This window comes from Polistes dominula, unplaced genomic scaffold, assembly GCF_049000335.1.
Source record: "Polistes dominula isolate Pdom_NZ unplaced genomic scaffold, Pdom_raw_medaka contig_12, whole genome shotgun sequence".
In the NCBI taxonomy this organism is placed as follows: Eukaryota; Metazoa; Arthropoda; class Insecta; order Hymenoptera; family Vespidae; genus Polistes; species Polistes dominula.
Window position 1 is genome coordinate 3,260,703 of NW_028301116.1, and position 12,863 is coordinate 3,273,565.

Here is a 12,863-nt window from a genome sequence, read left to right on the forward strand (position 1 = left end):
TCTAATCTAGATTTTTTCGTGTTGCGCCGATATATAATAATAATAATAATAATAATAATAATAATAATAATAATAATAATAATAATAAAATAAATAATAATATAATAATTATATAATAATTATAATATTTATATAATTTTTATAATAATTAATTATATATTATATTAATATAATAAATATAATATTAATAATATTATATTAATATAATAAATATAATATTAATAATATTATATTAATATAATATAAATATAATAAATATTTATGCTATATAATAATATATCGCTTGCGCGATAATTTTTGCATGGCACCAACGTGGAGCCACCTGACGTCATAGTGTTAAAATGATTCACGTAGTACATAAATTTTTTTAAAATTATTAATTAATAATTTGTTTGAAAAAAATCATACAATGTTATGTATATATATATTTTTTTTTGTGGGGGAAAAAATTTCAAGTACATTTTATGTATCAAAAAGATATGTGAATACAACACTATGAATGCATGAATAGATCGAACGAGGAAATTTTCTTAATGAAATTCATGCAAAAATCATAAATATATACGCAACACAAAGTCATGCTTATGTTAGTAAAATCACCTTTGGAACATGTTACGTAGAAAATCGTATACAGGATATATGACTTAGCCATGATCCACGTAATCGTATGGCTATGCGATTCGTTACGATAACGTCACGTAGAACTCGGCTAATACATATGTATATATGTATATAAGTATATATATATACTTATCGATTCTTCATCTAAAGAAGAAGATCGACAAGATGAAATGATAGATAATTTATATATACATCGACATGACATAGATGAATAAACTATACTTGTGTGTGCATTAAAATTACAAGAATCTTGCAACCCTATTATATTATGTTTATAACATATCCGGTTGATTAATATGTTCCTATATTTTGAACAAGTTTAAAATCTACAAACTTGTTACATCAGTTTGACTGTAATATGTAAATTAAATTATCTTTTTTTTATAGCTTCGATTTGATCAATTAGGTGTTGTTTAAATGCCACGTAAAATTTCTGAAAAATAAGCCAAATCGGTTATTTAAAAAAATAATAAAATGATAATTGATAAATAAGAATTAGCATATTAAATGAAATGTACATTAATTTCGTTAAAAAAAAGTAGCTTATTAAAATGAATTTATTGAAAAAATTGAACGAGTTTAACTTAATAGTACTTCTAACGAATAATAGAAACATTCTCACGCATTACGAAGTTAAATAAACTTTGTTTTGTTTTTTTTTTCCTTTTATTCTTCGGATTAAGTAAAGTGGTCCGAGTAAATGCAAAAAAATAAAAAGAACTTATAGAGAATTTCTCGCAACTGTCTTTGGTGATACACGAACACGCTTGACTTCTCTCGCGCTCTCTTTGTACTTCAATTCAGACAAATTCCAGGCCGTTGGTCGGTGCAGTTGGATCGTGAGAGCTACTTCACGAGGCCACGATATAAACGAGATCAGAGTCTCGGGTTCTTATTTAATTAAATGTCTACGATAGAACATAGTTTTACGAGATACACGACATGTTGGATTCAAATTGTAGAATTTTCCCGCCTAAACGCGTGAATGGCTACGATTGATCGTGGCGCGTCACGAATGAAAATTTAAATTAAAAATACAAATTACAAGAGAAAAAGAAATATATATATATATAATAATTATATTATATTAATAAATTTATTATATTAATTATTATAATATAATATAATTATTATATTAATATATTTATTATATTAATTATTATAATAAAAAACGTCAAACGTATTTTGCGTATTTTATATATAAATAAACGAAAAAATATATATTTCATAGTCTTTTTATTTATTTTAAGCATAAATATATAAAAAATAATAAATAAATAATAAAAAAGTGCATAATTAAAAAGGGAATTCCCTAATTAACAGGTTAATATAAATGTTAAAAAATAACATTACAAAAAATATATATATATAGTATTATAAGTATATATATATAATACGTATTATATACCATATAGTTTGAATATATGTATGTCACGATGCTTAGCAATTTTCTCTATAAATCATGTGCGAACACATATCATAAACATAGCACCCGGCTTAAAGTTACAAACCCAGCGTGATATCGAATTTCCGGTTTAACCGTACTGCTTCATGGTAAAATACAAAATTTCTGTATCATAGCTGATTTATTTATCTATAAATAATATGTAATATGTATACACGAATAGAACGATATACTAATATCAAAATGTTATCGATATTTACTTATCGATAGTCTAATTATTTATTTTAAATCTTGATTAGTTATCTCGTTAATATTTGTTACTATTTACAAATTCATGAGAATGTTTAAACTGTTCAAAATAAATGTGATAAGCGAAATACAAAAGTATTGGTTCGTTTTTGATACACCAGATGATATATACAGGGTGTTCCAAGTGAAAGTGGCCATCTAAATATTTTCTGTAATCTAAATGATACAAAATCTGTAAAAAAATGATCTTACAAAAAAAAAAATTTGTTGACTTCATTTGAAACGAAAATATTTCATAAACAGTTTTGAAGTTTTTACATCATTGGAAGCAAAAAATAAATATTTCGGTGATCTTTTTTAACTGAGAAAACCTGTACATGGAAATAATCGAAAAGCAAATATTTTTTGAAATCACTGAATCCCCACAGAGTAACATGCAAAACTAAACTAGATTTTCTCGATAGTCCGTAACGAGTGGAAAGTCGGACACTTTCGTAAAATCCTGCGGAACGAAAAATTCGATGAATCGAATCGTGAAATTCCTAGACCAATTTTAATTCGGAATTCCTGTTTCCCATTATCTTTTATCTACTATTTCGGATACAAAAATATAACTAATCGATTTATTATTCAAATACAAATATGTATATCAGAAAAATATTATATGTAAAATGAACAAAAATAATATGAAAAAATGTAAATTATTAACAATGAAGAAAAAATGGAATTCTGAGATCAGCAGGGATGTTTTTTTGAATAGCACCTGTAGTTGGCAACAGAATCTGAGGGATGTTTTGTAAATTCAACCTAAATTACTATTTTAAATACTTTATACTACTTTATATTGTGTATATAATTAAAAAACGTTTTTAAATGATACCAATTATGTAATAGAAAAAAATAGTAGCTAATACAACTATAATTATATACATATAATAAGTTATATATATATAACTATATATAATAATAGATATACATAGTAATATATATATCTATTATTAATATATATATATGGTAATAATATAAAACAATAACGCGTTTATACCCTTTTTTTTGAAATTACAACTATTATATCAATAACATATAATTTTTTATGACTCGTTACAAATCTATCTCGAAACGATTTTAAATTGATTAAAAATTAAAAAACATATATAAATTTAAAAAACAAAAATCAAAAAATGAGTGATGTTATTTGGGGACCCCATATTAATCCACGATAAAACGTTTATACGAGTATATTGATTTCATTTTTACATATTTTAATTATAATCGATATTATATTTTTATTTTTGCGATGAAAAATAATTCAACAAAGGCAAAGCTTTGACGTAGAAGCGGAAGCCGTTCGATGCATCATCATTTAATTAGAACGTGAAGAGTGAAACATCTAGAACGTGGAAAGTTGATTCGCATCGGTACGTTTTTACACATGCAATACTTTACAGATATCGTGTATTTATCGTAACGTTTTTTGTTTGTCAATTTTTCGTAGCTAAGTAGAAATAAATATATGGATTAGTTTCATTATATTATTGCAAAAGAAAAATGATTCAAATATACATGTGTAATATAATTTTGAATTTTTCTTACTAACGATATTAAACCAATGAATCGTAAGATAAATTTGATTACTCATTGGTTGATCTCCGATTAGTTAATAAATATAGATACGATGTATAATCTAGAAGATTTTTTTCTACGGAACACGTATCTCGATAAATCTTCACGTATTTATATATATATATATATATATATACATAACACATATGCGTACACATACACACACACATATGTATACCAAATATTTTTTATCTTACCGTGACGTTAATAAATTTCCAATATTTCTGCGTATCATTCAATTTCCATTTAATTTAATAATACGATATAATTTTTATATTCGTTAAAATTAATCTTAGAACATTTTTTTACGAAATAAACAAAAAAATGTCTTTCAAATGACAAAATATATTTAAAACGGATTATATTTTTTCATTTATGTGAAATCATTTTTACCCAGACGATGCGTTACGATAACGAACAAATAAATAAATAAATAAATAAATTGTAAGTAATAATAATAATAATAATATTTGGGAAGATTTATTGTACTTGCGGAAAATTTCAAAGGAACTTTTTTTGGAAAATGTCTCGAAAACGATGTCCTCGAGAATTCAATCTCTGAATCAGCACGGAACGCGTGTTACGCGGTACACAACAAAGAACGAAGAAATTTGAACTTTCACCGGTTCCCTCTCATCCTCTCAACCTCCCACCCACTCTCCTACCACCAATATATATTTATCTTTCTCTTTCTGTCTGAAGAGAATCGTCACAAAGTGTATTTTTAAATACATTCGATGACGCGTTTGTTTAAACATGGAGGAAGAGAGACAGGGAGAGGAGGAAGATTCAAGCTTATTTCAACGATAATCGTCATTAGAATCCCAGCGGACGCGAATACACGGTCTGTATAACTTTTCTAAAGCTTCCTCTACCTTGGCACCGATTCTAAAAAACCTACAACGTGAATCAAGTATTATATACGTTGTGTTTTCTTACCGGATCGTGCCAAACTTCGCGAAAATCAAACTACTTTCAGAGGCGAAACAATGGAAAGCTTCTTAAAAGAGATTTTCTCTTTCTTTATGATTAGAACTTATATAAAAGTAATTAAACTTAACACACACACACACAAATAATAATAACAATTAGTTTGTTTAATATTAATATAAGATCGTGACGATCGAAGACAAATTCGATTTATCGAATTTCGATGTTAAATTTTGATAATATAATTCATAATAAATATATATATAACTATTACTATATATGTCTATTATAATAATATAATATATTATTTAATATATATAATTATAATAATATATTAAATAATATAATAATTATATGTATTAAATATAAAAATAAAATAATTTTATAAATTTTATATATTTTATAAAATTATATCTTGAATTTATATATATATATAATATATTTATTTACTAAATATAGTAATTTAAAATATTATAATAATAGTAGTTTGTAATAGAGATATATATTTATCTTTTTGTTCAATTATCTACATATGATACGTTGATTATAATAAAGTAATTAAATAAAACAATCACTTTATACATTATTATAATTATTATCAATGAATTATTGTTAATGAAAAATTATAAATTGGTGCACGCACGCGTGTTGCCATTAAATTAAATTTAAACATTAGTACGCATGAATTTTATCGACAACGTAAAAGAATTAAAAGATTAAATCTTAAAAAAAATCAAAGAAAAAATACTATTAAAAAAATCCTTTCAGGATAAAATGATTTTCAACTTTGTAAAATATCATCTTAATCGGATTCGTTATCTTTCTTCCCCATCTTTTTCTTATATATTATAATACTATATCTCGATTTTAGACACCTGCCGAGTTAAAACTGAATAAACTGCAGATTAAAAGCGCAGATGGATAAGCGAAAAGAGTATGCGAAAGGTGGCTTTTATTAATAACAACCACCGATGCATTTGCTTGTCTCGATAACTATTCAACCTTCTTGGAAATTAACACATGCACATACATACACAGCAAGAAAATCACTCAGACGATCAGCCTAACCGTATAATCAATCTAATTTTCTTTTTCTTTTACTTTTTCTCTTTTATCTATGAATGTAAATGTATATGTTAGATGACAATTAAACAAACTTCATGGAAAATAGTTGTTCGACATTTTTTTTTATAGAACAGTATAAAATGATCATAAATATATAAGAGGTATTTCTTAAAATAAATACCACCTTTAATATCACTAAGTTAAAAGAGTGTCTCTCTTGTTTGGCAACTATCATGAAACAGTGCGTAATCCTGTGACATTCGAAAATGTTTAAAATTGCCGCTAACGAATAGCCCGCCAGGATGAAAACCAGTAGGATTTGCCAAAATTTTGCAAGAATTTATGTACTATATTAATTTTTAATTTTTTCCATTAATTTATTCATTAATTTAAAAACAATTTTAATCATTTTACGAAACACGAATAACAATCATGAATGTTTATCTATCGAAATAATTTTACGTTTGGGTTAATTGAATAAATTTCAAGTAAAATGTTAATAATTTAATTAATAAGGTTGCTAGTTTTACAATAATTCATAAGAGAAGAACCTTATTTGAATTAAACTTCGTTTATAACATCAACATCCTCTGTTGGTCGTCTTTGTATGGATACTTTGTTGTTTTACGTGCCACAGTAAGGTTTACATTAGCCGTTTAAGAAAATAAACGTGTGTGTGTTTCTTCGTGGAGACGATTTTGTTATTTGCTATATTTTACACAAGAATATGTTATGTATATATAACTTAGGTGCTTACACGTGACACAAATCCACATAATCTCGATAAATTTAGTCCTTAGTTCGTTGTAATCCTTAAATATCAAAAGTTACTAAAAATATATAACATATATATATATATATAACTTATTATATTATTTAATATATAATATTATTTATTATATAATTTTATTCTATAATATTTATAACAAATTAATAATATTATATATAATATATATAAATATATATAACATTGATAAAACATGTCATTGTAAATATATTTCTACAATATATTTTCTAACGTATCGTTAAATTTATGATAAATAATTTTTATTATTTATTTATTGGAATTCAATGGAATTATTATTTATTAATTGGAATTTAAATTAAAACAAAAATAAAACAAAATTTTCTTCCTTTCCTTTTTTTATTAATTCTTTTCTTTTCTTAACACAAAATTACGAAAAAAAAGGAAGGAAACAAAAGTAACATTTTTTATTTAAACGAAACTAATCACGTTGGATTGGATATAAAAGTGCGTTATATATATTGATATATTATGTAAAATAAACAAAAAATTTTGGTTTCAAATTGTCAAAGTATCTTTTTAGCAAACTTTTTGTTCCTGATATCGTTCGACGACATTAAGGATGCCTAGAACGCGCTAATCGTTAATTCGAGATCGTGACTAACGTGCTTGAGTGAGCCATCGAGCGTCTGACCTAAAAAAAAAAAAAAGAAAAGAAAAGAAAAAAAATAGAGAAACAAAGAGAAAGAAAGAGAGAGAGAGAGAGATAAGAAGAAGAAGATAGAAAAAGATGGAAGAAACACACATCGTCTTCTTTTCTACATGAACGTGTTTTACCGTTCGAGGCTTCGAAAATCAATTTACCTGTGTTGTCGTCGTCGTTGTCGGCCATGGTCTTTTTTCTCGTTTCAATACAAAACTCTATTTTCGTGTTTCCAAATTCTTTCTATATAAATATATGTATATATACACGTAGCATCCATAAAAGTCTTTTATTTGTATTTTTATTTTTCGATAAAGTAGAGAAAATAAAAACACATCTACCCTTTTCTTTTCGTTATCTTGAATTTGCCATGATCTTTATCGAAAAAGTCAACGATTCAAATACATATGTAAATATATGTATATATACGTAAAGGTATATAAACTTACCTGCAAAGTTATACAGTTCGTATCTATTCTTGTAAGAGAATACACCTATTCTAACAAGTTGTATTTTGTTTGATGTTAGATAGTTACTCGACTATATATATATCTATTATAACGCTTCATTGCACAAAGAGAAACATAAATAAATGATAAACATAATAAATGAAATAATGTTCACTTAATGTTTATATCAGTAAAAGTTATATCCATTTCTTCGATCATTTTCATTCTCTATATTTATTATTTATAATTAATTTAGTAATTTAATTTGTACTTTTTAATTATATTTTTTATTGAAGAATTGTCTTCATCATAAACAACATGATATCAATTCTTTTCATGAAAAAATTTATTAATCGTAACTATGTACAATTTTTTAACCATTTAAGCTGCCATTTTAATCATTTAGCATTAAGCTAACTTCACGATGGCGGTTCCTTGCGCTATGCTTTGAGCAGTGCTACAGTGTCCCATTCTCACACTTCGCTTCGCTTCGAAGCGCTTCGGTAAAACCAAGATTTTGACATGATTAAAATCTTTTTTTGCTTCGGGACCAAGTGCATATTGTTTTTAGACATCTACAGTACACTTTAAGCTAAAAAATAATCGATTTTTTGAAAATTTAAGAATGTTACCCCTCAAACAGCGCCTCAGCGTGTTGGTAGGACGTATACTATACGTCGCTTTCAGTTTTGGGACAAAAGAGCCTCGACGTATGGTATACGTCATAATAGGTCAAATGGTTAAGAAACATTCATTATATAGATACATATATAATTACGTAGCTGATATTTTAGTACTATTACTAAATTGTTAAATATGAATAATCATCATATGACTGATCATGATATGACTGATACTATTAATCATCATCATCATATTACTTTTTCAAGGATGTTATACTCTCAGATTTGGTGATATAAAAGAAAAAAAAATAAAAGGAGGAAGAGAGAAAGGAAAAGTCAAGGTCGTGTCTAAACAAAGCTCGTGACATCAGGCAAGGGGAGAGTACATGTAACCTCGTGTGGCCCGCATCATAAAGCGCCATTGGTCTTACTAAACTTCCAATAAATTTTGTCGAAAGATAAATTGGAATGGTTAAAAAAAGGCCATAACCCAGAATTCGATATCTTTCCAGTCGTTCTCAATGAAAAGCAAAAAAGCTAACGTGAATTGCTGGTTTGATAAAAATGGTCAGTGTATGGTTTACTATATATACATATACAGTATTATATATATATATGATCAACCAAAAAGGGAAAAAAGGTTTCACACGAAGAAGTAATATACATTTACATATAGTTGAAGGCATTGAAAGGTGAAGGAAAGGAAGGCACACCCTAAAAACGATTTGACTCACGAAATGGTAGGTAGGATCGTCGACACGCCCTTTTCTTCCTTCTACCTCGACCAGATGTTTCCTCGTTCAATGGTAATTTATACTTACATTTAACAAATAAATTGTGTAGATCATGTATAACGTTATATCCCATACAAATAATTCATTTATTTAAGTGGCAATTTAACAAAATGTCTATGAGGGAAAGTTCGTACATAATCGTAGACAAACGTTGATCGTTAACTAATTTCGTTGGAATTTTTTGGTCATTTTTCACATAAATTCAAATATTATATTTTTTATTATATAAAAAGTAATTTTTTTCATATGGATGACATTTTGTTATTTAAATCATCGTATTGTTTTCATACCTAAAATATTTATTATCGTTTCTTAGAAATTTGAAATCCTTTTCTTCTTTATTTTATCGAGTCGTAGTTAAAATAATTTTATATTAAGTCTCTCTGATATTTATCAGGATATTTATTTATAATGTTCGAAGAAAGAAATCTCTTTTTTTAGTTTTTCTAATCTGTTTTCAAATATATTATTATTTTTAATATTTATCTCGAATACATTCCTTATATATTTGTGTGTATAAATTTTGTAAGCTTGTCTCTTATAGAAAACAGGATGGAAAACAAGTGGCACATTCGATGAAATTTACATTTTTTTCTTTTTACCTTAAGGAGAAACGGGTTTTCACGACGATTGAATTGACGTAACTACAAGCAAAATATGTTTGCTATTAATTGTAAATCACTCGGTTGATTTCTTGTTTACTTATATCGAACGAATAACATTTTGTAAAAGATCAGCTGTTTTGCGAGCAAATGAATCTTATCGATTTAATTAGTAGAAAGTTATGAGAACATTGGAAAATAATAAAATGTCGTAGAAATAATTATTTTACAAATAAATAATAATCGTTAAATATTAATATCCAATTTTCCGTCATCTTCGATTAGTAAAAGTAATAGAAAGTGACTATCGAAAGGATAGAAAGTGTTTAAAAAAAATATAACAAAAATATACTAATCTGTCAAACACGTAGTATAAATTCGGAGTACCTTTCTCTTCAAAATCCACCTTGAGACTGGCACGTTGTCCTCTGTGAAAATTCTTTTATTCAATGTTGTTTATATGACTTTCCGAATGTTACATATGTGTGTAACAGAAATAATATTCCTAATAAAGAGAATTTAAGATTATAATGTTCTAATTATAATAATTTATTATAGTCAAATCGGTATGAAAAATTTCTAATGACTTTCAACTATGATTCATATTACGTTATTTTCATTAAAATGGTCTACATCATCTGACCAAGGAAGTAAATGAAATAATGATAGTAACGATAACGATATCGAGTTGGAATTTATCTGACTGAACAATTCTATGATACACGTAACAGGCATTGACTCAAACGGGAAGATAGGAAATGTATGGGAAGAGAATGTGGTAAGATGACTGCTTGGATGATTTTAAAACCGCAAACTTGTACTCGAAGTTGTGGTCGAAGTATCATTCGTCGGTTGTACACGTGCATAGGTGATATCACGAAAGAGATGTTTCTTTTTTGTTCTTTCTTCGATGGATTGCAAAAATTCATAAATGCAAAAAACTTTCTTTTATTGTTAGTTTTGTTTGTTTTTCTTTTTCACGATCGAAGAGGGGAAAAAAATCAACGAAACGCGGCAGATATTTTTTAATAAAAAATACAAACAAATATTTCAAATATTTCAAATTTCTAATCAATAGAGAATTGATTGGCTGGCAATCAATATTTTTTTTCTCTCGTTTTTTTTATTTTTTATTTATATCTTCGTGAAAGTATTAATGAGAACAAAAAAGAAAGAAATAAGTGATTAGCAAAATATATATATATATATATATATATATATATAGCTATATTAAGTATGTACTAGTAAATAAAAAAAGGAATGTGTGTTTATGTATGTGTTTATACGTAAGATACAAGCAAATACAGGTCGTGTGAAAGTATTTTTCTATTCCACGCACTCGATGCATTCGAATTGGCAGCAATATATCCTTGCTACCGAAACTGACCGACGGTATTCGTTGTACTCGCAATAACGTACGAGAAATTACGTCACAACACGTTGAGAGATTCCTTTCACTCCTTTTACAATTGAACACCAAGCGAAACGGCTATTCGAACCTGTCGATCTATCCTATTACATATATCTATATACTTGTTAGGTAGATAATATTAAAGGAGCCACCAAAATGTTACAACACCTACCCAAAACACGAGTGAAACATTCATATATTTTTGCATGATTGAAAATATAAACGAATTATTTTATTTGTTATCCAAACTTTGGTCCAACTTATATTTTAATCGATTCTTTACTAGGATCTGTGTGTGGGTTTCATTTAGAAATTTTTATTTCGTAACGTTAAAAATGAGAAAGTCAAAATTATTTAGAACTATTTATTATTAGGATTATGTTAGAGTTCTAAAAATTTGATTTATAGTTTTTTAATAATTTCATAACCGATATTTTTAAAAAAGGACTCTTATATTCTATCTTCTAAAAAAAAATTTTTTTTAAATCTGTCTATCTTTTAAAAATTGTATATATTTAAATAGTTATGTAAGAAAATATAGCAAATATTTATTTAATTAATTTATTTATTTAATATTTTTATTTTTTTATATTACTTTTATCGTATCCATTAATATTCATTTATTATATTAATAATTCTATAGAAAAATTAATTATATTGCAAATGTGCTAATGGGAACAAAAATGAATATATGGTTATTAGAAAATTGAAGATTTAAATAATTAGAAGACAATATTATTGTTAACAAGCTTTGTTAACAGCTTGTTGGAGATTTATTTATATGAGGATGTCGAATAAAAAAGAAAAAATTTCTTCTTTCTTTAAATTGTTGTTTGTCAACGTTTAAAGAAAAATTTATTAAAAATCTTAAAAAAAAAAAAACATATTTAATCTCGCTTAATGCGCTAAGAAGTTGCGATAAAAGGGAAGGAAAAAAAGAGAAATGGAAAGAGAGGAAGAGAAAGAGCTTTCGCTTAAATCGAAGGAACTTTCTACGAAAGTCAGAAAAGTCGTCTGAATCCTTCGTACCGCAACGTAGCCGGTTAATTACTGCGTACCACGGATCGATACGTTCCTGGAAGCAAGTCATCGCGAATATAAAGCTTTTCTTTTTCACCAGGTTATTTGTCCTTGAACCTAATTGTAAAAGCAAATCTAATTTCCACAAATGATCGAGGTCAAAGCTCTTACTATTACTAAACTAAAATAAAAAATAATATATACATATATATATATATATATATATATATATATATATATATATATATATATTTTTTTTTTTTTTTTTTTTTGATTGAAAAAAGTATCCTTTAAATTATACAAATAAAATTATTTGATTTAAAAATCATTTGTTTATCGTTTCACATATTCTTTAATAATATTCAAGAATTTTTTTGTTAAATAAAGGAGAATGCAATTAAAAAATGCATCAACTATGTTATCCTATGTTTTGTGTCATAAAGTTAACGTCAATTTCAAAGAATTTATTGAAATTTTATGAACAATCTATCATTCTGAGTATATCGAATAAACATAAAAGAAAAAGAAAAAAAGGTCAAGAGCACGCAATGAAGCGTTACTTTGACGGAAATAGATGACGTTTACCTGTTATAAGATGCCAAAAAAGATTGGACTATGTAAAG